The 27,714-nt window shown below is 49.3% G+C and overlaps 2 protein-coding genes across 2 annotated transcripts in view; one reads left to right on the top strand and one right to left on the bottom strand.

Annotated features, from left to right (window-relative positions):
* The window catches only part of LOC128847528 (zinc finger protein 34-like), a 152,298-nt gene that overhangs the window by 10,198 nt on the left and 114,386 nt on the right, over positions 1 to 27,714 (top strand). The window lies entirely within an intron of this gene.
* The window catches only part of LOC128847386 (zinc finger protein 850-like), a 127,538-nt gene that overhangs the window by 35,859 nt on the left and 63,965 nt on the right, over positions 1 to 27,714 (bottom strand). The gene's annotated exons all lie outside the window — the stretch shown is intronic.

The raw sequence follows: 27,714 nt of genomic DNA, 5'->3' as shown, positions 1-27,714 counted from the left end.
GGAATGGTCCCCCCGTCCCTCGCGGCACAGTGGCGCGGACATGTTAACCTGGCTGGGACAAGGACCATGGTGGCTCTCCCGATAAACCTGCGCAAGCGCATTGCACACGTTCTGGATGAGACATTCGAGGAGATTACTGAGGCCAATTACGGCGATGTGATAAACCACATCAATGCACTATTCCGCATCTAGACATGCATGCCTAACCCTCCTCTCCCAAAGAGCCCGCACTGAAAAAATTGCTTCCCGAAAAAGTAAACGCTTACCGGGAACCTGCTCTTCTGTTTGTTCTCCACCAAGTACCGGCCGCTGCGACTGGCTACCTTCCTCCTGGCTCGAGAAGAGCCCCTGGCAGCATGGCTCCAGGGATTCAGTAGTGTCTTCATCTGGCCCAACACCCTCACTCCCATTTCCCTCCTCCTCCTCCTCACCCCTCCACACCGGCTCTGAAATGTCCATGGTGGTGCTCGGAGTGGAGGTGGGGTTAACCCCAAGTATCGCATCCAGCTCTTTGTAGAATCGGCAGGTCGCGGGAGGAGCACCCTAGTGACCATTTGCGTCGCGGGCTTTGCGGTAGGCGCCCCGCAACTCCTTCACCTTAATCCTGCACTGCAGGGCATCCCAGTCATGGCCCCTTTCCATCATGTCCTTTGATACCTTCCCGAAGGTATCGTAATTCTTATGGCTGGAGCGCAGCTGGGACTGGACAGCTTCCTCCCCCCAAACACTGATGGGGTCCAGCAACTCGCCATTGCTCCATGCTGGGGCTCGCTTGGCGCGTGGAGGCATGGTCACCTGGAAAGATTCGCTGATAGCACTCCACGCCATGCCAGGCTGAGCAAACAGGAAGGGGATTTTTGAAATTCCCGAGGAATCATAGAATCATAGAATATCAGGGTTGGAAGGGACCTCAGGAGGTCATCTAGTCCAACCCCCTGCTCAAAGCAGGACCAATTCCCACCTAAATCATCCCAGCCAGGGCTTTGTCAAGCCTGACCTTTAAAACCTCTAAAGAAGGAGATTCCACCACCTCCCTAGGTAACGTATTCCAGTGCTTCACCACCCTCCTAGTGAAAAAGTTTTTCCTAATATCCAACCTAAACCTCCCCAACTGCAACTTGAGACCATTACTTCTTGTTCTATCATCTGGTACCACCGAGAACAGCCTAGATCCATCCTCTTTGGAACCCCCCTTCAGGTAGTTGAAAGCAGCTATCAAATCCCCCCTCATTTTTCTCTTCTGCAGACTAAACAATCCCAGTTCCCTCAGCCTCTCCTCATAAGTCATGTGCTCCAGACCCCTAATCATTTTTGTTGCTCTCCGCTGGACTCTTTCCATTTTTTCCACATCCTTCTTGTAGTGTGGGGCCCAAAACTGAACACAATACTCCAGATGAGGCCTCACCAAAGTCCAATAGAGGGGAACGATCACGTCCCTCGATCTGCTGGCAATGCCCCTACTTATACAGCCCAAAATGCCATTAGCCTTCTTGGCAACAATGCCACACTGTTGACTCATATCCAGGTTCTCGTCCACTGTAACTCCTAGGTCCTTTTCTGCAGAACTGCTTCCTAGCCATTCGGTCCCTAGTCTGTAACAGTGCATGGGATTCCTCCGTACTAAGTGCAGGACACTGCACTTGTCCTTGTTGAACCTCATTCGGTTTCTTTTGGCCCAGTCCTCTCTTTTGTCTAGGTCCCTACCCTCCAGCGTATCTACCACTCCTCCCAGTTTAGTGTCATCTGCAAACTTGCTGAGAGTGCAGTCCACGCCATCCTCCAGATCATTAATGAAGATATTGAACAAAACCAGCCCCAGGGGCACTCCACTTGAAACCGGCTGCCAACTAGACTTGGAGCCATTGATCACTACCCATTGAACCTGACGATCTAGACAGCTTTCTATCCACCTTATAGTCGTTTCATCCCCCTGGTCTGGTGGTCTATAGCAGACTCCCACCACAACATCACCCTTGTTGCTCACACTTCTAAACTTAATCCAGATACTCTCAGGTTTTTCTGCAGTTTCATACCGCAGCTCTAAGCAGTCATACTCCTCTCTTACATACAATGCAACTCCCCCACCTTTTCTGCCCTGCCTGTCCTTCCCTTCCAAAATTGCAATTGCCTTTCTACTTCTGAATTAAACCAATCTTTATAAGGTTTGGGGCACTGCCTTGGCATGGTCATACTGCCAGAATTAAGTGTCAGTGGCACATAAACCCATCCTACATTTTTTACCATATATTCTGCAGTAGGGTGTAGGAAGATACCTGAGCTAGGCCATGGCTGCATGGTGGGACATCCACTCCTTTGAGTAGGGTCAATGTGCGGAGGGATGGGAGGAGGTGGTGTTGGGATTGGTGTTAGACAGACCTCTTCACAGACCTGCACATGCTAGATACATTTACTGGTGCTTGGGGTTATAGACCAAGTCCCTGTATATGTTCCTGTATCTTTTTCTTGAATGTTACGAATGCGAATAGACGCACTCCACTTATTCTGCAAGTCAACAAATTCCACCCTGTCAGTCCAATCTCCATATGTTGTTACATTTCCCTCTATATAACTAATAACGGTGTCTGTTTCTCGAAACCAGTCCAAGTCTATTGCGTCAGTTTCGAGTTGATGTGTTTGGACAACACACCCCGAGAGTCAGATCCTCTCCCACCATTCCTGTGAGATATCGCTCCAGCATTCGCCTTGGTGCCACTAGAGCACGCTCCCTCTTTGGAGTGGCTCGTTTCTTTTTCTTACTTTATATGTGCACATGTTTATGTGATGAGCTATGGTTAAGAGTATTAATGGAGCCTGGGTGAGGAAGTGCAGTGATAACGATAGCCTGATTACAATTAACAATACTATCCACCTTCCAGCAACATACATATTCCCCCTCTGAGGTTCTTACCCACGAAAGCTTATGCTCCCAATACTTCTGTTAGTCTTAAAGGTGCCACAGGACCCTCTGTTGCTTTTTACAGATTCAGACTAACACGGCTACCCCTCTGATACTCAGACTTAGTTCTTTTTCAATCCGTCATCGGGCACTCACGACTTCTGGGACAGGAAAAACATTCAGTCTCACGGCGGTTTCCAACAGTCCACCCCCAAGTCATCAAAATCTCAAAGGGTGACACCCTGAGGATGTTTTCCTTTTGGCACCTTCCTTCAGTTTCACATACTACTTTTAAAACAGTTCCGGTAGGCTGCTCCTGCTTTACGGCATCCCATCTTGTGGTGTTGTTACCAGTTTCTGTCCAAAAGGTTCTAGTCACCAAGTGTGTTCGGTTGATCTCTGTAACGTCAATCAATCCCTTCACGCTGTGGGTCACCACCAGGACACTCAACAAGATCCATGTCCAAATTGGCATCATATCCTGCAAAAATATAAAGTCACACTCGCCTCTCTCCCCTTTGGGTAAATGTGTAGTTAATAATATTTTTTTTAAAGCAGCAGGCATACAGGTAGCAGCAACAATATTAGAATTGCATGGTTGCAGGACTAGGGTATATCTTTATTCGTCCCACTGTGGTTTCCTATTGGACTGCTCCCCGGCAATGTAATCCTGATTCAATATTTGCAGAATCATTTGATCAGTTTGGGGGACTATAAACAGAATCTTGTTCCCAAAGGAACGGTGGGTGTGTTATTGGCCCAGGAGATTCCTGGTCCCAGCATCCACAAAGGCTGATTTCCAACCTTTTCCAGTATCCACAAGGAAGTATCTTTGTCATTCCACCAAATGGTGATTACATTTCTAATACTCCATGTAAATTGTCCTTTTGCCCTCAACTGTCTGACAGGGTAAGGCCTAGACATTTCAAATCGCTTTAACTGACCCCAGGTATAATACAGTAATAAATGGGGTGCAGAAGGGGCCTGAAGATTAAAGCTTATTAAATTTCCATTGTTCATCTGGAAGGTTTCCATTGTGCTTACCTTAATTGTTTATCCTGTGTATTTTTCTGTAAAATAATCACAGACATGTAATATGCATGTTTAACCCTTATATTCCTTCAATTGCATGGCACGCTTCCACCGAGGTTGTTCCTTGGTTTGGACCAAGTACAGGGAGGGCCCTAATTTCTCTCTGATTGGCCAGTGGCCTGACCATTCTACTTTAGGACATTTTTTCTTGGGAGCCGGTTCAGCTTTAACCATAACATGGCTTCTGATTTGCCACTGTTCGATATCACTGTTTTCGTCAAATACCTGATTCATTTTTTGCTGTTCTGCAGCTTGTTGTGCTGCGGCTGCTCCCTGAGCTGTGCCAGGCCAGTATTTAAAGCTATTCATCCAGGTGGTGGTTGCCAATGGTGTACGTGTCTCCCAATCTGGGGGGTACAGCAAGTTTTCCCAACCGGGCATAGGTCTACCAAAAAGTGTCTCATAAGGGCTAAATCCTGTCATGCGATTTGGTCGGCTTCGGATCCTCATCAGAACCCACATGTCCCATGTCCCAATTTGTTCCCAGTTCATTACACACTTTAGACAGTTCAATTTTTAGAGATTTATTCATCCTTTCCACCTGTCCCCCAGCTTGAGGGTGGTAGGGGATGTGTAGCAGTAGGGGAATACTGGCCCAGGTACCCATACTTCGGTACACCTGTCTGATAAAAGTGGGGCCATTATCAGAATCAATGCTATGTGGCAATCCCCATCTTGGAAAAATTTCAGTTATTAACATTTTTGCTGCAGCCCAGCTGGTCTCTTTTCTAGTCCAAAATGCTTCCACCCACTTACTGAAGCTATCCACAATCATAAACAAGAATCTATTTTTTCTAGGGGTGTTAGGGAAGGGCCCTACAAAGTCCACCTGTAAGCGTTGGAGGGGTCCCTTTAACGCTTGGTGCATTAACTCTCCACGTCTTTTCCTTCTAGCAGGGTCTTGCTTAGCACATATCAAACAGCCATGAATAGGCAGGTTTAAATCCTCTTTCATTCCTAGCCACCATCCTAATTTTTTAAGTTTTTCCAATGCCTATTCCTGTTTCGGGTGACCTCCCACAGTTGAACCATGTACCCATCCTAAAAGGAGGTACTGCATTTGCTGAGGGATTACTAAAAAACATTCATTTTCTGGTTTTGCCAGAATCAAATCTCCCTCCTTTCTTAACGGGACACTCTGCCACTGTGAGGGACATTCCCTTATCCACTGCTGTATCATGTCCTCTTTTGCCTGCAAGTCCTGTAAAAGCTGAATCTCTTTCTGGTTGTTTCCTTCAATTTCTTGTTTTTGTTTTGCTTGTGCCCACGTGGTTACTGCTACGGGAGTCGGCTCCCCCAATGTTCCAATAAGGGCTGTTTCTTTAGCCAATTTATCTGCTTGTTCATTTCCCCACTGTAAGGTATCCTTTCCTCTATGGGCTTTTATTTTAACCATCCAGATCCTCTGATACTGCCCTGCCAATTTTTCCATTTGCTGCCACAAAAGTTTGTGTTTAATTTCAGATCCATCGGTTCCTGTAAAACCTATACTATTCCACCATGGCAAATAAATAGTGATTCCCTTGTAAACATAATCTGAATCGGTTCCTATTATTATTTCTGTTTATCTTTCATTCTGGCTAAGACTTCTAAAACTGCTGACCCTTCTGCAGACCGTGTTCCTCCTTTAGTCAATTTGTACTGGAAAGAGTTAACTGTCTGCAGGTCTCCAGTTAAACATATCCCTGCAAAGCCAGTAACTCGCTTTCCTCCGGTATAATAAGAACTACCGTCTACAAACCAAATTGTTTTCCCAATCACCTGTTCAATTGGGGTTGCTTTAAAAATAGGGTGTGTTTTGGATTCTTGCTGGGGTTCACAGACATGTTCTCGACCGTTTATAGTCAGTCCCCACACAGATATTTCAGGTTCTTTTAGCGGGACTAATTGCGCATTTTCGGACATGAGAGCAAAGACCCACTGAATGGCTTGATCTACTCTCACATGTCCTTTAGACAGATTTTCCTTACTGAGTAGTTTTCCCAGTGCGTGGTGACTTTTTACAATCACCTTGCTTGCTCCGATGATTGCCTGAGCTTTTTGTAGTGTCCAGTATGCAGCTAGGGCAGTTTGCTCACAGATTCCCAGTTTGTTTTCTGGAGCTGTTAATGCTCTACTATACTAAGCTACAGGTCTTTCCCCAGCACCAGTATCCTGTGTAAGCACACTAACAATACAGAAATTCTTAACGCTAGGGTACAAAACAAAGGGGAATTCGTTATTAGGGGCGGCTAAGGTAGGTGCTTCCATTAACCCTTTTTTCAGGCTTTCCCATGCGTTAGTTGCCTCCTCTGTCCAAGTCCACTGCGGTCTTTTAAATACCTCGTACAGAGGACCTGCTTTCTCTGCATAACCAACCATAAATTCTCTGCAGAAGTTAGTGAGTCCCAAGAAAGACTGCAAAGATTTAGGCCTGGTCCCCACTTAGTCCGGACTTCGGACTAAGGTACGCAAATTCAGCTACGTTAATAACGTAGCTGAATTCGAAGTACCTTAGTCCGGACTTACCGCGGTCCAGACGCGGCAGGAAGTCTCCCCCTGTCGACGCCGCGTACTCCTCTCGGCGAGCTGGAGTACCGGCGCCGACTGTGAGCACTTCCGGGATCGATCCGGGATCGATTTATCGCGTCTTAACCAGACGCGATAAATCGATCACAGAACATCGATGGCGTGCCGCCGGACCAGCTGGTAAGTGAAGACTAGGCCTTAGTATCCACTGGCATAGGGAGGTTAACGATACACTTAACCTTTCCTTATCTACAGATCTTCCCCCTGCACTGAGCCAAATTCTGAGGTATTGCACTTCTCTTTGTTTGAGCTGGGATTTAGAGGGGTTAAGTTTCAAGCCCTACTTTCTGCAGCTAGTCAGCAACCGCTGCATTAACGCTTCGTGTTCTTGCTCTGTTTCACTGACTATTAAAATGTCCTCTACATACTGGACTATTCTTCCCTTTTGTAACAATTCCTCCTTTTCTAGCATATTTCTCACTACAGTATGAAATATTGTGGGTGCGTCACAGTACCCCATAGGCAAAACATTCCAACAGTATTGTACACCCTGTATTTGTACAGAACACAAAAGCTGTTCTGTATTGGGACTCTGGGTTTAAAGGTAAACTCCAAAAGCCATTTGCCACATCGAGTACTGAGAATCACTTCAAATCAGGGGTTACCACCGCCAATAGTTCTGGGTAGGCAGCCACCACTGGTGCTCCTCGTTTTGGCAGTTCTGTTTAACCCCCGATAGTCAATAGTTAATCTCCATGTTCCATCAGGTTTTCTAACTGGCCAGATTGGTGCCGCATTAGGTGCCGAACACCTTCTAATCAATTTTCGTTTTTCCAATTCTTCTATTACTTGTCTTCGAGATTCTTGTGCTTCCTGAGGGATTGGGTATTGTTTTATGTAGGGGGGTGTATCCCCTTCTAAAGTGACGGAGGTCTGCATTTTTCCCGTATCTAGGGAGTCTGCTGCCCAGACAGCATGAATCTCAGCCCACCAACCTTCCCAGCCTTTCGGCGAAGGAGGTGGCTGTTTAGAGTTTATTGCTTTTACTGTCTGCGTAGCAAGCCCCATAGGGATCAAGTTAGTGTCATTTGAATCCTCGGTTATAGTGAGAGTTTGTCTAATACACATATTTGGAAAATCTAGAATTAATCCCAGTCACTTAATAGTTTCTGCCCCAATTAAGTTTTCTCTCCCTGCGATAAAAGTTTTCTCTCCCTTCTCTCCCACCCCAGGCAAAAAAGCCTCCCGCCGCCCACCCCCCGAGCACGGCACGGGAGAGTGCCGAGCCCGGCCGTGGCTCCGCTCTCCCTGGCGGCCAGAGCACCGGGGGGAGGGCGGAGAGCCCGGCCGTGGCTCCACTCTCCCTGGCGGCCAGAGCGCCGGGGGGAGGGCGGCGAGCCCACTGCGGCTCCGCTCTCCCCGGCGGCCAGAGCGGCAGGGGGAGGGCGGCGAGCCGGCCGGGGCTCCGCTCTCCCTGGCGGCCGGAGTGCTGTGGGGAGGGCGGCGAGCCCGCCGCAGCTCCACTCTCCTCGGCAGCCAGAGCACCGGAGGAGGGCGACGAGCCCACTGCGGCTCCGCTCTCCCCGGCGGCCGGAGCCGGATCACCACGCTGTGCCACCTCCCTCCAGGTGCCGCCCCAAGCACAAGCTTGGTGGGCTGGTGCCTGGAGCCGGCCCTGGATAGCACACTTTTCCTGAATGGTATGTACACCAAACTGGAGAGGGAGGGTTTTAACATTATATGTTTGCTTAGTTCCTGATATGCCCTGGATCTGAACAGAATCCCCAATTGGATATACATTAAATTCATCTTTTACTATTGGAATTCCAGCCTGTGTCCAACAGAAAATCTACAAGCCCATCCCCAACTCGGATGCTTAAGTGGGGGCATCCCCAGACATCTATTGTCATGGGTTGCTGGAAAATGCATTCCGAGTTACAGGGAGGGCTGTCCTATTCTGTTGAATTAGTGACAATCGGGTCATTCAGTCCAGATGCCAAGACCGTCACCTGAGCTACCTTCATCCCTGTCTTATCTTCCTCCTTTCGAGACTCCTTGCCAATCATACGTGCCTGCAACTGTGCCCACAGCTTCTCAATCTCTCCCTTAAGATCTAAGTTCTCCTGTTTCAAAACTCCAGGCGCTACCCGTTCACTCTCTCCATTTCTTCCTCTGCCTTTATTCATTCCGTGACCTCTCCAACCCCAGCCACAGCCGCGGGGAGAGTATCCAGGACCCTCTGTTTTCCACTGTCCTAACTGTGTTCGCCACTCATTGACAGGAGTTCCTTCCTATTGTTTAACTGCAGTTTCCACTTTTTCAATCCATTCATTCCAGGGTATATCTCTACCTCCATTCTCGCACCAAGCCTTCATCCAATCTAACACCCCAGAAGGCATTGCCTCTAACACAAGTTGCTTCAAATCCTCAAGATTTGTAGCTGCCGCTGTTAACCTAGTGTATGTTTGTATTCTATCAGCCAGCTTTGCCGGAGCTTCCCCTGGCATTCTTGTAATTCCTTTAAGTATCGCTAACTCACTAGATAGCTTAAAATGCTTTTGAACCACAAGTTTAACCATTTGCATAACATTATCATCAAAACCAAGGGTATAACAGTTCAGTGGTCCCAAAAGCATTTGTACCAGGATTGGTTCCTGTAACATGTCAATTCCCACAGCTTTTAATAACTATGAGCATTTATGGAGCCATGCCATAAATTCGTTAAAATTCTCGGAAGGCGAGGGACCAATGGCTCCAGCTACCGCAGTTAGCTCATTAATTTTTAAAGCAACGAGTCTGGCAGTTAAGCCGCTTACTCGAGGCGGGTGAGGTGTGTATGTACTTTTAGATGCCTGATATCTTTCCCTCTGTATATAATTAGGTGCCTGATTTATTTCTCTTTCTGCATAATTGCCATGGGACCATGGGTCTCTTAAATTATCAGTTAGGGCAGGTCTTCACTACGGGGGGCGTTGATTTAAGATACGCAAATTCAGCTACGCGAATAGCGTAGCTGAATTCGACCTATCGGAGCCGACTTACCCCGCTGTGAGGACGGCGGCAAAATCAACCTCCACGGCTCCCTGTCGACAGCGCTTACTCCCACCTCCGCTGGTGGAGTAAGAGCGTCGATTCGGGGATCGATTGTCGCGTCCCGACGAGACGCGATAATTCGATCCCCGAGAGATCGATTTCTACCCGCCGATTCAGGCGGGTATTGTAGACCTAGCCTGAGTATTTGTTGCCGTTTCCACTGCATTCCATGGCCTCAATGACAGTGGACCCTCAGTGCGTGGGGTAATATCAAGGGTAAATTGGGGTGTATGTGGAGTATTGGGGTCCGGTTCTTCGGCAAGGGTTTCTCCCTCAATTTCTCCCATTTCTCCTGTTTTAACTGGAATTGATCTAGGTTTTGGGGAGGGTTTGCCCATAACCTGGTTCTCATCATAAGCTGGTGGATGTGGTGCTGTAGCCCCTGCCCATGGGTCAATAGAGGATAATTCAACTGGGTCATTCCACATGTCCCCACGGCAGCATCCATTCCAATTGTCCCATGTCCCATCTTTTAATTTAGCTAGGGCTACCTGTTTCCATTTCTGTCCCCACACTTCAGGTACAGTAAAAGCACTTGAAGCCTGCTGAGCTAAGGGGGACGGTACCTTTTGCTTTTGCAGGTTTTCTACAGCTATCTCTAATCTCTTATTTTCCTGCTGTGTTTGCTCGAGCATATCATGAGCTTGAACTGCCTGTTGCCCTGTTAAAAGGGCTTGGGCTTTCCAGTGCTCGACTGCCTGGGTTGCTTCCTCCAAAGCTTTAGTTACCTCTTCTACTTCCCTGGTCTTTTCCATTACCTGTCTGGCTAGCATAGTGGCGTGCTGTTTAAGCCATCGTACTGCTATAGACATTAATTGCAAAATTATTGCTTTTTTACTTTTATTATTATTCTTTAAAGCTTCTGTTTCTGCCATTGCTTTACATATGCCAGTCCATGTTTCCCCACTTTCTTTTTTAAATTCATATGGACCCCCCTTTACTGGCAATCCAGGAGTTATGAAACTCCATGGGGATTTGAAGGGAGGGGAAAAGGGGGTTCCCTAGCTCATGGTTTTCTGCCATGTTAGATCACGATTCCTACAGTGGACAGCTCGCTTACTCACCAGATCAGAGGTCGGGGTCACCAGTGTTGTCAGTAGCTACCAGTGTGGTGCTCTACTCTTGTTCGATGATGATAACAGTCGGCTGCGTGCGTGTTCCCTCTGAGTGCTGCCCCAGCTCTGCGCAGATCGCTGACACAGCAGACCCCGAGAGAACCCCCAATGACGGCACACTCTAGTAAGGTATGAAGGAACCCGAGCCAGGTTTATTGTCAAAGGAAACACAGTAATAGTTTCCTATAGACTCTACAGGACAATCTACGAATATGTGCCCCCTGGCAATGGACGCAGCTCAGTCAGTGGTGGGACTTTCCACTGCCCCCTAGGCTGGCCAAAAATACATACTCCGGTACCTACTTATATACAGTTACAGGACAAATTACTCATCTCTCCTGACGTATTGAGGTACAGCCTCTTGGCTCATTAGGGTGCTGTCTCCCCTTTGATCATATTGTTCCAGACATACAGATCTAGCCATCATGCTGTCCTGTCTTTAAGAGGCACCTGCCTGTTCTTTGTTATGTCTATGGAGTGTCCTTGTATCGGGCTATGCAGGTGCCATCTTGGCACAAGTTCCTCTTATTAGCACTTATATGATAAGCACCTGCTTCTAACAACCTTCTTCTTGCCAGTGTCTGTGAGCAGGGCCTGCTTCTGGCTCACAGCCCAGCTTTTGCTTAGCAGTGCCTGGAAGTACTTTGGTTCAGGCTTCAGGCCTCAGACTAGGCCTCTGACACAAGAATTTATATTTCAGGGCCTCATCTTACTACACCCCCATGACTGTTGGCCCCTTACTGAAACTTAGTGGGGGTGGGAGGGGTTGGTTGGCTTCTCCCAGTACCAAAAGACAGGAAGGGCTAATGAGAAAAGAAAACGCTGAGGCAGGCAGGCCAATGAGGGAGTCAGGTGCCAGTTCTTTGTGTGAGCTGGAGCTGCCTGCCAGAGAAGGGCAGAGGAGCAGCCTGAGCTGGGTTGGAGGCAGAGTTGCAGAACCACTGATGCTGAGGGTTGCTGGGTCTGGAGCAGTCTGGAGCTGGGTGTGGTGAGCAGCTGGGGAGAGCGAGGGGGGACACTGGGCAGCGTGGGATGACATCATGTTTTCCTTTCCCCTTTCCCATTTTTTACTTATTTTTTTATTACTTGCTGTTTAATAAATCGTATTTCTTCTGAACTCTATGCAATGCTGAATGGCGACATCAGGGATGCATCCGGAGTGAAGAGAGGACCCCAGAGTGGGGATACGACACCCTAGTCTCTGTCCTGAGTGATCGCAACAAAATTGGGGATGCAGACCCCGCAGGAATCTTGGGGCCAGCCTTGTCGGGGTTTCAGACACCAGAGTGGAAGGGGAGTCCTCGAGGTCAGGCAGGTCTCCAGGTAAAGGGAGTGGGAACGAAGATTCAGCTCCTTTTGCTATTCGATTCTATCAGGGTGGTGTATAAGCCAGAAGAGTTCCCCACAATAGTAAGACCATTTCCCCTGCTTACCTCTGCATATTTACTGGTTTCTTGTAAAGTTAGTTAGGATTATAGGGGAAAGTGTCAGAGCGGCCACCAGTGAGAGTTGCTGGCCACACTCTGAGGCCACCACATTTGGTTGTGAGAATCCCTGGGCTAGATGCTCACGATGGGCCCTTCTGACCATAGAGCCTGTGAGTGGAACAGGAGCCGGACACAGAGATGCTGCAGCGCGGTGGGTTGATCGCTAGGACCCAGGAGCAGCTGGGAGGCGGCTCTGGGGGAGCGATCGCTGGGCTCAGGCCCGGCAGCAGGAAGTGACTCGCAGCCGCTGCGGGGACTCTGGCTCCAGGCTCCTGGCGAGATCCCCGAGCCCCGGCGGCTGGTGCTGGGAGCCCGGAGCCCGGGCTGCAGCCGGGAGAGGGGAATCTCCAGCAGGGCCCTTCCCGCTGCTCCCCAGGAGCCTCTCCCAGGGCAGAGCCCCCAGCCCGGCCAGGCCCCTTCCCGGCCCGGCCCCTGCCCCAGGGGGCCCCGCTCGGAGGGAAGGTGAGAGAGACCCGCCCCCGCCCCCGTCACCCCCGGGCTGCAGGGGGAGGAGGATAAAGAGGGGCAGGGGGGGTGTGGGCAGGTGGGTGCTGGGGATGCGGGGGGCAGGCTGGAATGTGGGCGGGGGGGGGAACTGAAGGGAAAATGGGGCGATGCGGTGGAATTGGGGAGATGGGGAGCTGAGTGGTGCGAGGCTGGAATGGGGGGAAGATGTGAGTGGGGGGCACTGCGAGGGAAGGGAGTGTGTGGGGAGACTGGCGTGGGACAGAGGCAAAACCCAGCCCCCACACCCACACCCACACCCACACCCACACCCTGCTCCCAGTGTGTTACTGTCAGACACACCCGTGCTGGTGGGGTCTGTGTCTCATGAGTTTTTGGGTAGCCCAGGGCCCTGGTCTGATTTCTGGGCAGGATAAACATCTCAGCCACACCGGAGTCACTGCTGCTTTGGGAGGCAGGGAGTGTGGATGGGCCAATGGGATCAGCCTCTGCCTGCCCGTCCCTGGGGACTGCTGCAGGAGTCCAGGGCAGCTCATTCTTTAGGTGATGCCATCAGAGGGCTCCTGCTGCTCCTAAGGGAGAGGAGTTTACACGACAGTGTGGGGAAATCCCCCAAAGTGGCCCCTTTTTTTCTAACATTTGGCTCAGAGATACTGTTATTTGGAGGATCTGAAGAGTCTGGGGGGGAATCGGGGTGTGACATGGACTGAAGCCCCTTCTCTAACCTCCCCCATCGCCCCTCTCGCCCCGACAGGCTGACGAATCACGTCCACGTTTTGGTCCAGATGGGCCCGTCTTCCAGGACACAGGGAAGGGAAATGTCTGTGATGGAGCCGGCTCAGGTGGGGGATTTTCAGGGAGCTCCTGGGCAGGGGCAGGGGCAGGGAGGAGACAGGGTGTGATAAACCTGCTGATTTTCTGTTTGGGCCCATTGGTGATGGGGGAGGGGAGACAGGACATTCTCCCATTTCTCAAACAGGATAGAACCCCATTACACAGGGCTGGGAGTGAGACCACACTAGCCTGAGGCTGCTGTGAAATATGAAGGAAAGCTGTCTGGATTCCTGTCCCTGGCTCAGAGCTCTGCTTCCCGTATCAGCCTGTGTCTCGCAGGTGTGTGGGAAATGAGAAGACCCTGCAATTCTCCGTGTGCTGGGGGAGACAAGGAGCTCTCACCTTCTCCCCACCCCCTGAAGCCTCCTGCCTTCTCTGAGCAGGATTGGGGAGGGAGTCTGCTACTCTGTCACTCCCAGAGCTTCCATTTCTTTATCCGTCCTCCCGCGTGACTAGTGGGATTGTGGCTGGAGCAGCAGGTGCTGAGTGGGGGCTTTTGGTGTTCCAGATGCCGGTGACCTTCGAGGAGGTAGCTGTGTATTTCACCCAGGGGCAGGGGGCTCTCCTGGACCCCGCTCAGAGAGCCCTCTACAGGGACGTCATGCAGGAGAACTACAAGATGGTGACCTCGCTGGGTAAGGGATTCCCATTCCCTCGGTTATTTGAAGTCATCGGGTCTGCGTATCTGAATCTGGTCAGGTTCTTCCCTTGTCAATCAGATAGGAGGTGAATGGGTTCCATAATGCACAGCTGCCATGTGAGAGAGACTTGCATCTCCATGCCCTCTCTAGTGGGACATGGGTGTCAAAACCCAATGGACAAGATAAACGATCCCCACCCCTCCAGCTTTCAAAGGGGCATAAATCCATCATTGTCCTGTCTGTGTTGTTTGTCAGCTGCACACACAGTCCCTGTTCACCTCCCTCCTTAGGAATAGATCCAGCCATGGGGAGGGCTCTAGTCTCTGTAGGTTTAGAAAGAGACAAGGGTTTAAGTCCAGAGCTGTGTGTGAGTCAGCAAGGCCCCAAGAGCGCACAGATCCTGGGAACGCCTAGTGAGGGTGTAGTAATAATTCAACTCACATCCCCAGACAACTTCCTCTGCGTGAGGGGGCTCAGTGACGATTTTCCCGTCTTCTTGGATTCCACGTTCCTCCACCAGAGCACAGGGACAGGTTCCTTTCATGGAATGTCCTTTCTGACAAATACTCCACCCTGATCTGGTCTGATTTCACCCTCTGCACAGGATTCCCCCTTCCCAAACCTGAGCTGATCGCCCGGCTGGAACAAGGGGAGGAGCCCTGGGTGCCCGATCTCCAGGCCTGCAAGGAAAGAAGGCTTCTGAGATGCACCCGTACAGGTGAGGTTTGACACAGAAACCATCTAGGGAATGAAGGAAAAAGCTGAGAATCCCAAAATATGGTGTGAGTAAGCACCCTCAGTTCTTCCTCATCTCAGCCAGGACAAGGCTGCAGTCAGCAGATATAGCTCACGCCATTCCACCCAGCCTCTTAGCTGCAGGAGTTTGCTTCCCAGCTTTCCTTCCCTGTGAGTGTTTGGGTGGGATGTGGAGGCGGAGTCGAATTGCTCAGTCTTTGTGTTGGGTTTTCCCTTTGTGCTATTCCTCTTTTTCCCCAGCAGAATTACTCCTGTCTCGATTGTGTCTCTCCCAGCAGGTCCTGACCGAGGGAGTGAGAATGAGGTGGGGAATCATCATGAGGAAGTTCCTGGGGAAGTGGAACCAGAGGGGACCTTTGTGGGAAGAGCTGAAGGGAATTTTTCCCAGTGCTTGGAGCAGGCAGAAGCCTGGGGAAGTTGGCACAGGTCAGAGAGACTGCTGGGAAACAACCCAGGGAAGAAAGTGGATGAATCTATTAACGGTGAGGGAGGAGAGGAGGATCCCAGAGCGCCGCAGCCAAATCCCAAGGAAGAGACACCCTGGCACTACCTTCAGTGTGGGAAAGGATTCACTGTGAGATCACAGCTTGTGACACATCAGCCAATCCATACTGGAGAGAAACCCCTTCAATGCTTAGACCATGGGGAAAGCTTCAATAAGCACACAGAACTTAATAACCATGGGAGATGCCACACTGGAGAGAAACCCGCTCAATCCCACGAGTGTGGGAAATGTTTCATTTCGAAGACACAAATAATTAGACATCAGTTAAGCCACACAGGGGAGAGACCCCACAAGTGCTTGGACTGTGGGAAAAGTTTCACAGAGAGGGCAAACCTTGTTAAACATCAGGCAATCCACACAGGAGAAAGGCCCCACAGGTGCTTGGATTGTGGGAAAAGTTTCATACAGAGGTCACACCTTGTTAAACATCAGGCAATCCACACAGGAGAAAGACCCCATAAGTGCTTGGACTGTGGGAAAAGTTTCATAAGAAGGTCAGACCTTGTTAAACATCAGACAATCCACACAGGAGAAAGACCCCACAGGTGCTTGGACTGTGGGAAAAGTTTCATACAGAGGTCACACCTTGTTAAACATCAGGCAATGCACACAGAAGAAAGACCCCATACGTGCTTGGATTGTGGGAAAAGTTTCATAAGAAAGTCAAACCTTGTTAAACATCAGGCATTATATACAGAAGCAAGACCCCACAGGTGCTTGGACTGTGGGAAAAGTTTCGTACAGAGGTCAAACCTAGTTCGTCATCAGGCAATCCACACGGGAGAGAGACCCCACAAGTGCTTGGACTGTGGGAAAAGTTTCATGAGAAGGTCACACCTTCTTAAACATCAGGCAAGGCACACAGGAGAGAGACCCCACAAGTGCTTGGACTGTGGGAAAAGTTTCATAAGAAGGTCAGACCTTGTTAAACATCAGGCATTACACAGAGGAGAAAGACCACACAAATGCTTGGACTGTGGGAAATGTTTCATACAGCGGTCACACCTAGTTCGTCATCAGGCAATCCACACAGGAGAGAGACCCCACAAGTGCTTGGACTGTGGGAAAAGTTTCATAAGAAGGTCAGACCTTGTTAAACATCAGGCATTACACACAGGAGAAAGACCACACAAGTGCTTGGACTGTGGTAAATGCTTCATACAGAGGTCACACCTAGTTCGTCATCAGGCAATCCACACAGGAGAGAGACCCCACAAGTGCTTGGACTGTGGGAAAAGTTTCATACAGAGGTCACAACTAGTTCACCATCAGGCATTACACACCGGAGAGAGACCCCACAGGTGCTTGGATTGTGGGAAAAGTTTCATAGAGAGGTCAAACCTTGTTCAACATCAGGCAATCCACACAGGAGAAAAACCCCACAAGTGCTTGGACTGTGGGATAAGTTTTTTACAAAGATCAAACCTTGTTCAACATCAGGCAATCCATGCAGAAGAGAGACCCCACAAGTGCTTGGACTGTGGGAAAAGTTTCATAAGAAGGTCACACCTTGTTTATCATCAGACAATCCACAGAGGAGTAAGACCCCACAAGTGCTTGGACTGTGGGAATGGTTACATACACAGGTCAGACCTTGTTAAACATCAAGCTTTACACACAGGAGAGAGACCTCACAAGTGCTTGGACTGTGGGAAATGTTTCATACAGATGTCACACCTTGTTCAACATCAGGCAATCCACACAGGAGAGACTCCAGAGGTGCTTGGACTGCGGAAAAAGTTTCATATGGAGGTCTGACCTTATTAAACATTGAAGAATCCTCACAGAATCTAAATTTCTGTGACACATGGCAAGAAAGGGTTAAGCAACTTGCATGTAATTGACTCAGGGTCAACATTTAGATTGAGATTTTAAAAGTGTGTCCACCTTAGATAAGCTAGAGTATGAAATGTAAATGTGTATTTTTAAAGACTTGGAAGAAGAGGGCAAGTCATGTCTGAGTAACCTAATTGCCTTCTCTGACGAGATAACTGGCTCTGTGGATGAGGGAAAAGCAGTGGATGTGTTATTCCTTGATTTTAGCAAAGCTTTTGATATGATCTCCTACAGTATTCTTGCCAGCAAGTTAAAGAAGTATGGGCTGGATGAATGGACCAAAAAGTGGATAGAAAGCTGGCTAGATCGACGGGCTCAACTGGTAGTGATCAATGGCTCCATGTCTATTTGGCAGCCAGTATCAAGAGGAACAACAAGGAGTCTGGTGGCACCTTAAAGAGTAACAGATTTATTTGGGCATAAGCTTTGATGGGTAAAAACCTCACTTCTTCAGATGCAACAGGTTTCGAGGTTTTTACCCACGAAAGCTTATGCCCAAATAAATCTGTTAGTCTTTAAGGTGCCACCAGACTCCTTGTTGTTTTTGTAGATACAGACTAATATGGCTACCCCCTGATACTTGGTATCAAAAGGAGTGCCCAAGGGTCGATCCTGGGGCCGGTTTTGTACAGTACCTTCATTAATGATCTGGAGGATGATGTGGACCTCACCCTCAGTAAGTTTGCAGATGACACTAAACTGGGAGGAGTGGTAGATACGCTGGACGTTAGGGATATGATACAGAGTGACGTAGACAAATTAGAGGATTGGGCCTAAATAAATCTGATGAGGTTCAACAAAGACAAGTGGAGAGTCCTGCATTTAGGATTCAAGAATTGCATTCACTCCTACAGACTAGGGACCGAATGGCTAGGCAGCAGTTCTGCAGAAAAGGACCTAGGGTTTACGGTGGATGAGAAGCTGGATATAAATCAACAGTGTGCCCTTGTTACCAAGAAGGCTAACGGCATTTTGAGCTGTATAAGCAGGGGCATTGCCAGCAGATCGAGGGATGTGATCATTCCCCTCTATTCAACATTGGTGAGGCCTCATCTGGAGTATTGTGTCCAGTTTTGAGCCCCACACTACAAGAAGGATGTTGAAAAATTGGAAAGAGTCCAGCGGAGGGTAAAAAATTGATTAGGGGTCTGGAGCACATGACTTACGAGGAGAGGCTGAGAGAACGGGGATTGTTTAATCTATTGAAGAGAAGAATGATGAGGGATTTGTTAGCTGCTTTCAACTACCTGAAAGGGGGTTCCAAAGAGGATGGATCTAGACTGTTCTCAGTCGTACCAGATGACAGAACAAGGAGTAATGGTCTCTAGTTGCAGTGGGGAAAGTTTAGGTTGGATAGGAGGAAACACTATTTCACTAGGAAGATGGTGAAGCCCTGGAATGGGTTACCTAGCGAGGTGGTGGAATCTCCTTCCTTAGAGGTTTTTAAGGTCAGGCTTGACAAACCCCTGTCTGGGATGATTTAGTTGGTGATTGGTCCTGCTTTAAGCCGGGGGTTGAACTAGATGACCTCCTGAGGTCCCTTCCATCCCTAATACTCTATGATTCTAAGAGGGGTAACTGTAGTAGTCTATGTTTAGCTATCCAAACGGTTCCTGTATTCTGTTATTTCAGGGATCAATAATTCTGCGATTATACCCATCACCCATGCCACTTACCCAATTCCAGCTCAGTCTCATTGAATTCGCTGGGGGTAGATGCTGAAGGATGGAGGGAATATTTATAGCTGAAATCACCAAAATGTGTTTTGCAAGTTTAATGTTAATCGGATCTGTTCCTCTCTCCTGCTCGGACATTTTCTCTGGGGATCCTGGAGGCGGAAAGGAGCAGGTGTTACCATCTTGGCTACCAATCGCAACGGTGACTCTCTACACTAACAATTCTTAAACTATGGGGCAGAGCCTCCCAGTGGAGGCACAGGAATGTGTCAGGGGAGGCGCGATCAGTGTGGGTTGTTGGGTTTTTTTTTTAAAGAGCACTGGCTTTCAGCACCAGTTGGCTGGGGCTCATGAGGAAGGAACAGGCCTATCTGGGAGGTGGGGATAAATGCTCAGGCTCTCAAACCCAGGTGGAGCAGCAGCACAGAAGTCGGGGTGGCAATGGGGTGATAAGTCTGCTGTGAACAGCGATATTGAGGAATATCACTCTTCACGTGGCCACCCTAACTTCTGTGCTGCTGTTGGAGGCCTTCAGAGCTGTGCACATCGCCAGCAACCACTCTGCCTTTAGAGCTGGGTGGTGATATATGTGCTTTTGAGGGTGGGGGCGTAAATGACCACAGACACCATGGGGGGTGGCAATGAAACACATTTGAGAACCACTGGTCTATACTATTATGGTCACCACACTTACAAAATGATAAATCTTCTCCAAAGTATGTCTTGTGAGGTATCATAGAAAAAGTAATTGCTTGCTGAATATTAGTGTCCCGTTAAAATGTGTCTATCAGCACTGTCCATGGAGCTCTCAGAGTTTGCTGTATGTGTGTTACATGTTGTAAAGCTGAAAAACGCCCACAGATGAGCTGCTCAGAGACAATGGCACCTGCACACCAGCTAGGTGCTACATGGCCAGTAATTGCTCAGCCAGCCATTCAGCAGCTGTGGAGCTGGGAACAGGAGAGTTACAATTCACCGGAAGGACAGCTGGACGCTCACTTAGGCCACAAACTGATTGTCGCCTGCCCCCCGACTGGGGGATGAACCTCAAAGAGGAGAGTGGTATAAAAGCACAAGGGAGAATTGTCTCCATTTTTACCTCTCGTCTCCCATTTTTACAGAAGGCAACAAGATGGCTTGAAAGGCAACAGGGGCCTTGGAGTGGGGAGGACTGACCAAGGCTGGAAGGAAATTCAGGCTGGGTACTAAAAACTATGAACTGCCTGCAACAGTGGGTGGGGTGAGAAAACGTGCTTGCTTTGCATTTTCCTTAGCCCTTGGCTACACTTGCAGATGGACAGCGTTGTGAGTTAAACCTGAGTTTGTACAGCTGAGTAGGGAAAGCACTCCAGTCTGTCCACACTGACAGCTGTCCAGCACACTGTCGTGGCCACATTTGCAGCATTTGCTGTGCCATTGGGAGCGGTGCACAATGGGCAGCTATCCCACAGAGCACCTCTTACCATTCTGGAGCCGAGGGTTGTGGGAAGGGGGCGTGGGTGTGGGCCATTCTGGGTCCTGTCCCAACGCCCTGTGATGCATCGCTTCTCATCCCAGAAATCCCTTTGTTTCCGTCCACCTTTGGTACCATCTTTCAACGGTTTCTGTGCAGCGTGATCTGTCTGCGGGAAATGGAGTCCGAACTGCTGAGGCGTATCCTGACTTATCTCGTCAGCACATCACGTTTGGCTGTCGAACTATTCTTTAAGATCCAAAGTGACAGTGAGGAGTCCGACGATGCTGTCGAGCCGCGTAACGCGTATGACACGAAATTGCTTGTGGCATCCACGAACATTCTCAGCACCGTGGAACGCCGCTTTTGGGCTCGGGAAACAAGCACCGAGTGGTGGGATCACATCGTCATGGAAGTCTGGGATGACGTGCAGTGGCTGCAGAACTTTCGGATGAGAGAAGCCACTTTCATGGGAACAGGCCCCCACCCTGCGGCGCAAGGAGACGAGATTGAGAGCTGCCCTGCCAGTGGAGAAGTGAGTGGCTATTGCTATCTGGGAGCTGGCAACTCCAGTCTGCTACCCGTCGGTCGCAAACCAGTTGGAATAGTGTTGATGCAAGTTTGCAAAGCCATTAATCGCATCTTACTCAGAAGAACCGTGACTCTGGTTAACTTGCAGGAAGTAGTGGATTGCTTTGCACAAATGGGGTTCTCTAACTGTGGAGGGGCAATAGATGGGACACACATTCCTATTCTGGCACCACCCCACCTACGATCCGAGTTCGTTAATCGGAAGGGGTATTTCTCTATGGTTCTCCAGGCGCTTGTGGATCACCGTGGGCATTTCATTGACATTAACACAGGCTGACCCGGAAAGGTGCATGACGCACGCATCTTTTCGAACACTTGGCTGTTCAGGAAGATGCAGTCCGGGACTTTTTTCCCCAGAGCAGAAGGTCACGGTAGGGGAAGTTGAAATGCCTATTGTGATCCTTGGAGATCCCGCTTACCCGTTAATGCCCTGGCTCATGAAACCCTACACAGGGAGCCTTGAAAGCAGCAAGGAATGGTTCAACTATAGGCTGAGGCGGTGCCGAATGACTGTGGAGTGTGCCTTTGCCGTTTAAAGGTCCGCTGGTGATCTCTGTATGGGAAGCTGGACTTGGCCGAAAACAGCATCCCCGCGGTCATATCTGCGTGCTGTACCCTCCATAATATTTGTGAAGGGAAGGGTGAAAGCTTCACTCAGGCATGGACCTCTGAGGTTCAAGACCTGGAGGCTGAATTTGCACAGGCAGAGAGCAGGGCTATTACAGGGGCCCAGCGCGGGGCTGCAAGGATTAGGGATGCCTTGAGGGAGCAATTTGAGGCTGAAAACCAGCAGTGATATCTGGTGCCCTGCACAGGAGTGAAGTGCAGTAGTTCCAATCTTTAGGAATCAGTGTTTGCTAAGCAGACAAGCAGACTTGCAGTGCCTGTTTATTTCCTGGGCTAAGGAGTCTTTTACTTTATGCAATAATAAAGAATGTTTTCAAAGCCAAAAAATCCATTTATTGAAAAGAAAAAAAAATATTTATTGAAAAGAAACAAGGGGGTGGAGTGGGGAACGGTACAATCACAGATTCGCGTATGTCCTGGCTGGTGTGGTGTGCAGTGAGTGCTGCACTTCAGGGTAGCTATACTGCATGGTGATGGGTTTAAAGTGCAGAGGGTAAGGGTTGTGGTTTTCAGGGTTGGGTGGTGAAGATACTGTTGTTGGAGGCAGCTGGTGGCGGGAAGAACACGGAAGTTGGGGAAAGTGGGTTCGAGGTGACAGTGGGGCACAATGGAAAGAGTTTTGGTTAAAGACTGTAGGGGGGAGTGGCGTTTGCATTTGCGGTACTGCTCCAACTGCAAGGCTACAAGCTCCTTGATAGCGTCTCCTTGGAGCTCCAGGATGCTTATGAGCCGATCCGTGCTTTGCTGCCGATGCTCCTTGCTTTCCAGCCGGTGCGCTGCATTTTCCTGGTGGACCCTGCTATCTCTCTCCCTCCAGTCTTGTGCTTTCTCATTCTCTAATAGATTGCCGCATCACTTCTTGCAGTATGTCTTCTTTGCTTTTTCGCGGTCTCTTCCTGAGTCTTTGCAGTCTCTGAGCAGGCGATAAGAAGGACGGCTGAGGTCTCAAGGTTGTTGCAGCTGTATAGGCAAAATGCAACATTTAACAGAGGCAGCATTGTTTCTACCGGACAGAGTAATGATTCCCCCCCCCCCCACTAAAGGAATAGAAAACACACAGTGTCTACACAATGGCATAATTTTCCCATCCGAAACACAGCACTCACTCACCATTTTGAGGCTTCCGTGGGATATAAGGGGGACTGGTTGTTTCAGGGCTCACTGTTCTCTGGGTTTCTGTGCCTTGGGGAGAGCCAACAGCTTCAGGGGGCACCTCCACTGAACACTGTCCCAACATTTTCCGCAGGAGTTTGTCCTGGACGATATCTCGCTGCTGAGAGTGACCAGGGAAGCAAGGAAGGGTCTTCTACTGCAATGCGGCTTCCACCCTGGCCCATATGCAGCTTGCCTGTCTGCAGCAATGGTCCCCCCAACCCCTGATGTCACAGTGGCGCGGCCACGTTAGCCTGGCTGGGACAAGGACCACGGTGGCTCTCCCGATAAACCTGCGTAAGCGCATTGCACACGTTCTGAATGAGACATTCGAGGAGATTACCGAGGCCGATTACCGCGATGTCATAAACCATATCAATGCACTATTCCGCATCTACACATGCACGCTTAACCCTCCTCTCCCAAAGAGCCCGCATCGAAAAAATTCCTTCCCGAAACAAAACCCATTTACCAGGAACCTGCTCTTCTGTTCGTTCTCCACCAAGTACCGGCCGCTACAACTGGCTACCTTCCTCCTAGCTTGAGAAGAGGTCCTGGCTGCATGGCTCCAGGGATTCCGGGGGTTCTCCATCCGGCTCACCACCCTCACTCCTGTTTTCTCCCTCCTCTTCCTCCTCCTCCCCCCTCCCCCACTGGTTGTGAAGTGTCCATGGTGGTGCTCGGAGTGGAGGTGGGGTTAACCCCAAGTATCGCATGCAGCTCTTTGTAGAAATGTAGAAAAACTGTTTCCTTCCAATCTTCCTTTGCTTGGTAATGTTTGGGATTTAAAATGTGTGTTTTACCTTTTATTTTTATTGTAACTAATTCAAACCTTTTACGCCTTTCTCATTTGTGATCCCTTAAAACAGGGGTCTCAAACACGTGGGCCGCATGTGGCCCACAGGGTTATTTTCTGCGGCCCACCAGCACCCCACGGCCCCCTAACCCCCAATGTTTACCTAGAGCAGTTCCGGCCTGGCATGCACTGGGGGCAGGGCATGCTCTCTGCCTGCCTGCCCTGCTCCCGCGCCACTCCGGGAAGCGGCCAGAACCTGGGGAAGGAGGAGCATGGGGGGTCTGTGTATTGCCCTTGCTTCCAGGCACTGCCCCCCGCAGTTCCCATTGGCCAGGAATGGGGAACAGTGGCCAATGGGAGCTTCGGGGGAGGTACCCAGAGGAGCAGCCAGGGCAACACACCCAGTGCCCCTCCCCCGCAGTTTCCAGCCGCTTCCCGTAGCAGCGCGGGGGCAGGGTAGGCAGGGAGCCTGCCCTGCTCCTAGTGCGTGCTGGGCTGGAGCCCACCCCTGGTCGCCTCCTGCAGCCAACCCCCCTGCCCTGAACCCTAAGGCCGGTGCAAGGATATTTTGCACCCTAGGCGAAACTTCCACTTTGCACCCCCCCGAGCATGTATGTAGTAGGCCCCCAAAAAGGGGCTACAGAATTGGACCCCACAAGTATACACAAGAAGAGAGTTTGAGCGCAGCTATCATCCAACTTTCAGCGTGCCTGAAATTTACCAACCAGTGGCTAAACTTCCTATCTTCTTCCATACTGGCTGATTGCTGAAATCCATTTGAAACAGAGCGCATGGAGGCGGCTGTCATTAGAGAAAGCAACGTCTTGGAGATGATGTGGAGGCGATGTGCCATTTTAGTTTGTATCCAGTTCAAAGGCTGCTCAGCATGTGTTACACGCGCACACACATATATACTGCGAATATCTGTATATGAACTTATCAGAAGTGCAGTTATTGCAGCAAACTCCTTTGAGGAGGTAATGAAGTAGGTAGTTTAGATCAGCTTGTGAAAACCCTGACAATCTCCTTTATAGAAACTCCCCAGGCGATCCTCCATCTATACCCTAAACTCCCATTCAACTCAACAAGACTCTGGAATGCAGGATCGGGTCCTGTATTAAGCAGATTCATGTCTTCCTGCACAAGACCAAACATTGCACAGGGTCAGTTTTCCCCATTTCTTGTTCCAGATACGTTTTAAATGGAACTAATCCTGTCTGTCAGTAAATGCCTTCTTCATTTTTTAACAAGATATCAGCATATTACTCTTTGGCTGCAAAGCTATCATTGATTAAGGCACAATAAACAGATGATATATTTAGGTCCCCCAGAATAAAAAAAAGAGCTTGCAATTGTACATTTCTGTGATCCAATCACTTCAAATTAGAGTCTGTTCTAACAACAGGAAACAAACGTATTTCTATCCAAATGAGCTACAGATTTGCTCAGTGTGACAAAGTTCCTCCTCTATCTTGGTGGGTCCTGCACTTATTGGTGGATTTTCTTGTCTCAGAGATTCACCATGTGGGTTGGGGAACAGCCCAGAGACCTTCCCATCTGGAAGAATCTACTGCCCAGGTCAATTGGGAGGTTTGGGGGGAAGCCGGGCCCGCCCTCTACTCCGGGTTCCAGCCCAGGGACCTGTGGACTACAGCCAGGGCTGGCTCCAGGCACCAGCTTCTCAAGCAGGTGCTTGGGGCGGCCGCTCCGGAGAGGGGGCGGCAGGTCTAGGTATTTGGCGGTAATTCGGTGGACAGTCCTTCACTCCGTGAAGCAGATCGCGATCACAGCTTTTTTTAGATCGCGATCCCAGCTTTTTTTGTTTGTTTGTTTGTTTTGGCTGCTTGGGGCGGCCAAAACCCTGGAGCCGGCCCTGACTGCAGCTGTCTAAAGTGCCTCCTGTAACAGCTGCATGACAGCTACAACTCCCTGGGCTACTTCCCCATGGCCTCCTTCAAACATCTTCCTTATTCTCACCACAGGACCTTCCTCCTGGTGTCTGATAATGCTTGTGCTCCTCAGTCCTCCAGCAGCACACCCTCTCCCTCTCAGCTCCTTGTGCCTCTTGCTCCCAGTTCCTCACACTCACACCACAAACTGAAGTGAGCTCCTTTTCAAACCCAGGTGCTCTGATTAGCCTGCCTTAATTGATTCTAACAGCTTCTTCTAAATTGGCTCCAGGTGTCCTAATTAGCCTGCCTGCCTTAACTGGTTCTAGCAGGTTCCTGATTACTCTAGTGAAGCTCCTGCTCTGTTCACTCAGGGAACAGAAAACTACTCATCCAGTGACCAGTATATTTGCCCTCTACCAGACTCCTGTACCCCACTGGTCTGGGTCTGTCACACCAGGCACAATTAAAATGAAATAAACCATACAAAGAACAAGCAAGCAGGAACAAATATAATCTAAATGTATCCAGATCTATCTCTCTATAGTTATCCATAACTAACATCCACATCTGCATTTATCTATACCTAAATATATCTAGATTTTTAGATTAAATTTATGAAGGGCTCTGAACAATCTAAACTCTGGGTTTTTGCCTGGAGGAAGATCTATTCCTGAAAGGTACAACTAAATGCGATGCGGGGGGGGGGGGGGGGTTTTATTATACACCTAAACACTTGTTTTAGGAAGGGGTTACCCCGCACACCTTTGCTTCCTACTTCATAATTTGGGGAAGATTTCCCAAACCACCCAAGGAATGTAGGAGTTCTTTTTATGTATAAGCCCTTTCTGGACAATTTCACTACTAGGATCTCCCTCACCAGCAATGCTCGCGTTGCAAATGGTGGGCCTGATTCTGCCCCCCCAAACAGCTCCCTGTCCCCCTTGATGTCAAAGACACCCTGCTGTGCTGAGATTATTACCCTGCCATGGGAAGGGAGGGATAGCTCAGGAGTTTGTGCATTGGCCTGCTAAAAACAGGGTTGTGAGCTCAATCCTTGAGGAAGCCATTTAGGAAACCGGGGTAAAAATCTATCTGGGGATTGGTCCTGTTTTGAGCAGGGGGGTTGGACTAGATGACCTCCTGAGGTCCCATCCAACCCTGATATTCTTTGAAGAGGGGCTAAGCTTTTGAAGCAACAACAGGTTAATCCTGATTTTGGACAAAGGTATAAATGTCTCATTTGATGGCCAAGGGTAGTCAAGGAGTGGCGCCAGTCAAATTCTGCACTGGAGTTAGTTTCCATGGGTAAATGTTCTCTAATTATGGGAACAATTGCATAGCAAAAAATATTTCTTTTCACCTCCTATCAACTCACCAAACGGCAATGTTACCAGAACACCTTTGGGTATATGTGTAACTGCACAGGCTGCGTGGTGCTTTTCCTTTCGGCCAGCTAAAAGCTCTTCTCTTAATGACTTACTGAGTTAAAATTGGACAGCAGGCTTAATTCAAGTGTAGAGGCAACATGTTTACCACATTCTAATTGAACTCATTAGGGCTATGCCTTTTTGCTTTTTAAGCAGCCGCCTTTTTCTGCGCGTCAAATAATGTATGGAAGAGGTTTATTAGGAAAGGGAAAAGATATTGTAAATCAATTCTTCAGATGAAAAACGTGACTTTGGGGGGAAATAAAACACTGAATGATTTCTCTGCTGTTTCCTAGGCGGGGAGCAGGGATGAACCGCGCTCCGCATTGTAAGCGGTGCTTGATAGATGCGCAGGAGGCTGGAAAGTTTGGGGGGGACTTTTGAGTTGTGTTCTTGCCACGAGAAATGTGATGGGAGAGACGTCAAGGGGGGAGAAGTATTCTTAGCAAGGAGTTGAGGTTGTGGCTCCAATACCACTGTAGTTTAGGCAACCCTGGGCTCTTCTGAGAGTTATTAGTGGAGGTGGGTGGGGATGCTTGTTTTAAAGAAAAGCATATTTCAAGTCTAGCCCCCATGGAGGGATCGTTTGTAGGGAGAGTGCTGCCAAGGGGTCTGCCAGCCTGCTGAGACTCCTAGCCCCCCTTAGAATTGCTTGTGTGGTGGAGAAACCGATTGTGCGATTAACTTTTCTATTCACTTAAACTAGGGAAGGGGGCATGGAGAGCAGGGTCAGGAAATTGGGAAGAGGACAAGGCTAGGGTGCGGGGAGGTGGAAGGGAGTTTGGGGGCTGAGGGAGGGCAAGGACAGGGATATAGGGTGGGTGGGGGTGAAGTGGGGAGCGGAAATATCAGGAGATATACCTATCTCATAG

Source organism: Malaclemys terrapin, chromosome 13 (assembly GCF_027887155.1).
Source record: "Malaclemys terrapin pileata isolate rMalTer1 chromosome 13, rMalTer1.hap1, whole genome shotgun sequence".
NCBI classification, from domain to species: Eukaryota; Metazoa; Chordata; order Testudines; family Emydidae; genus Malaclemys; species Malaclemys terrapin.
This window is presented reverse-complemented; position numbering and strand designations above follow the sequence as displayed.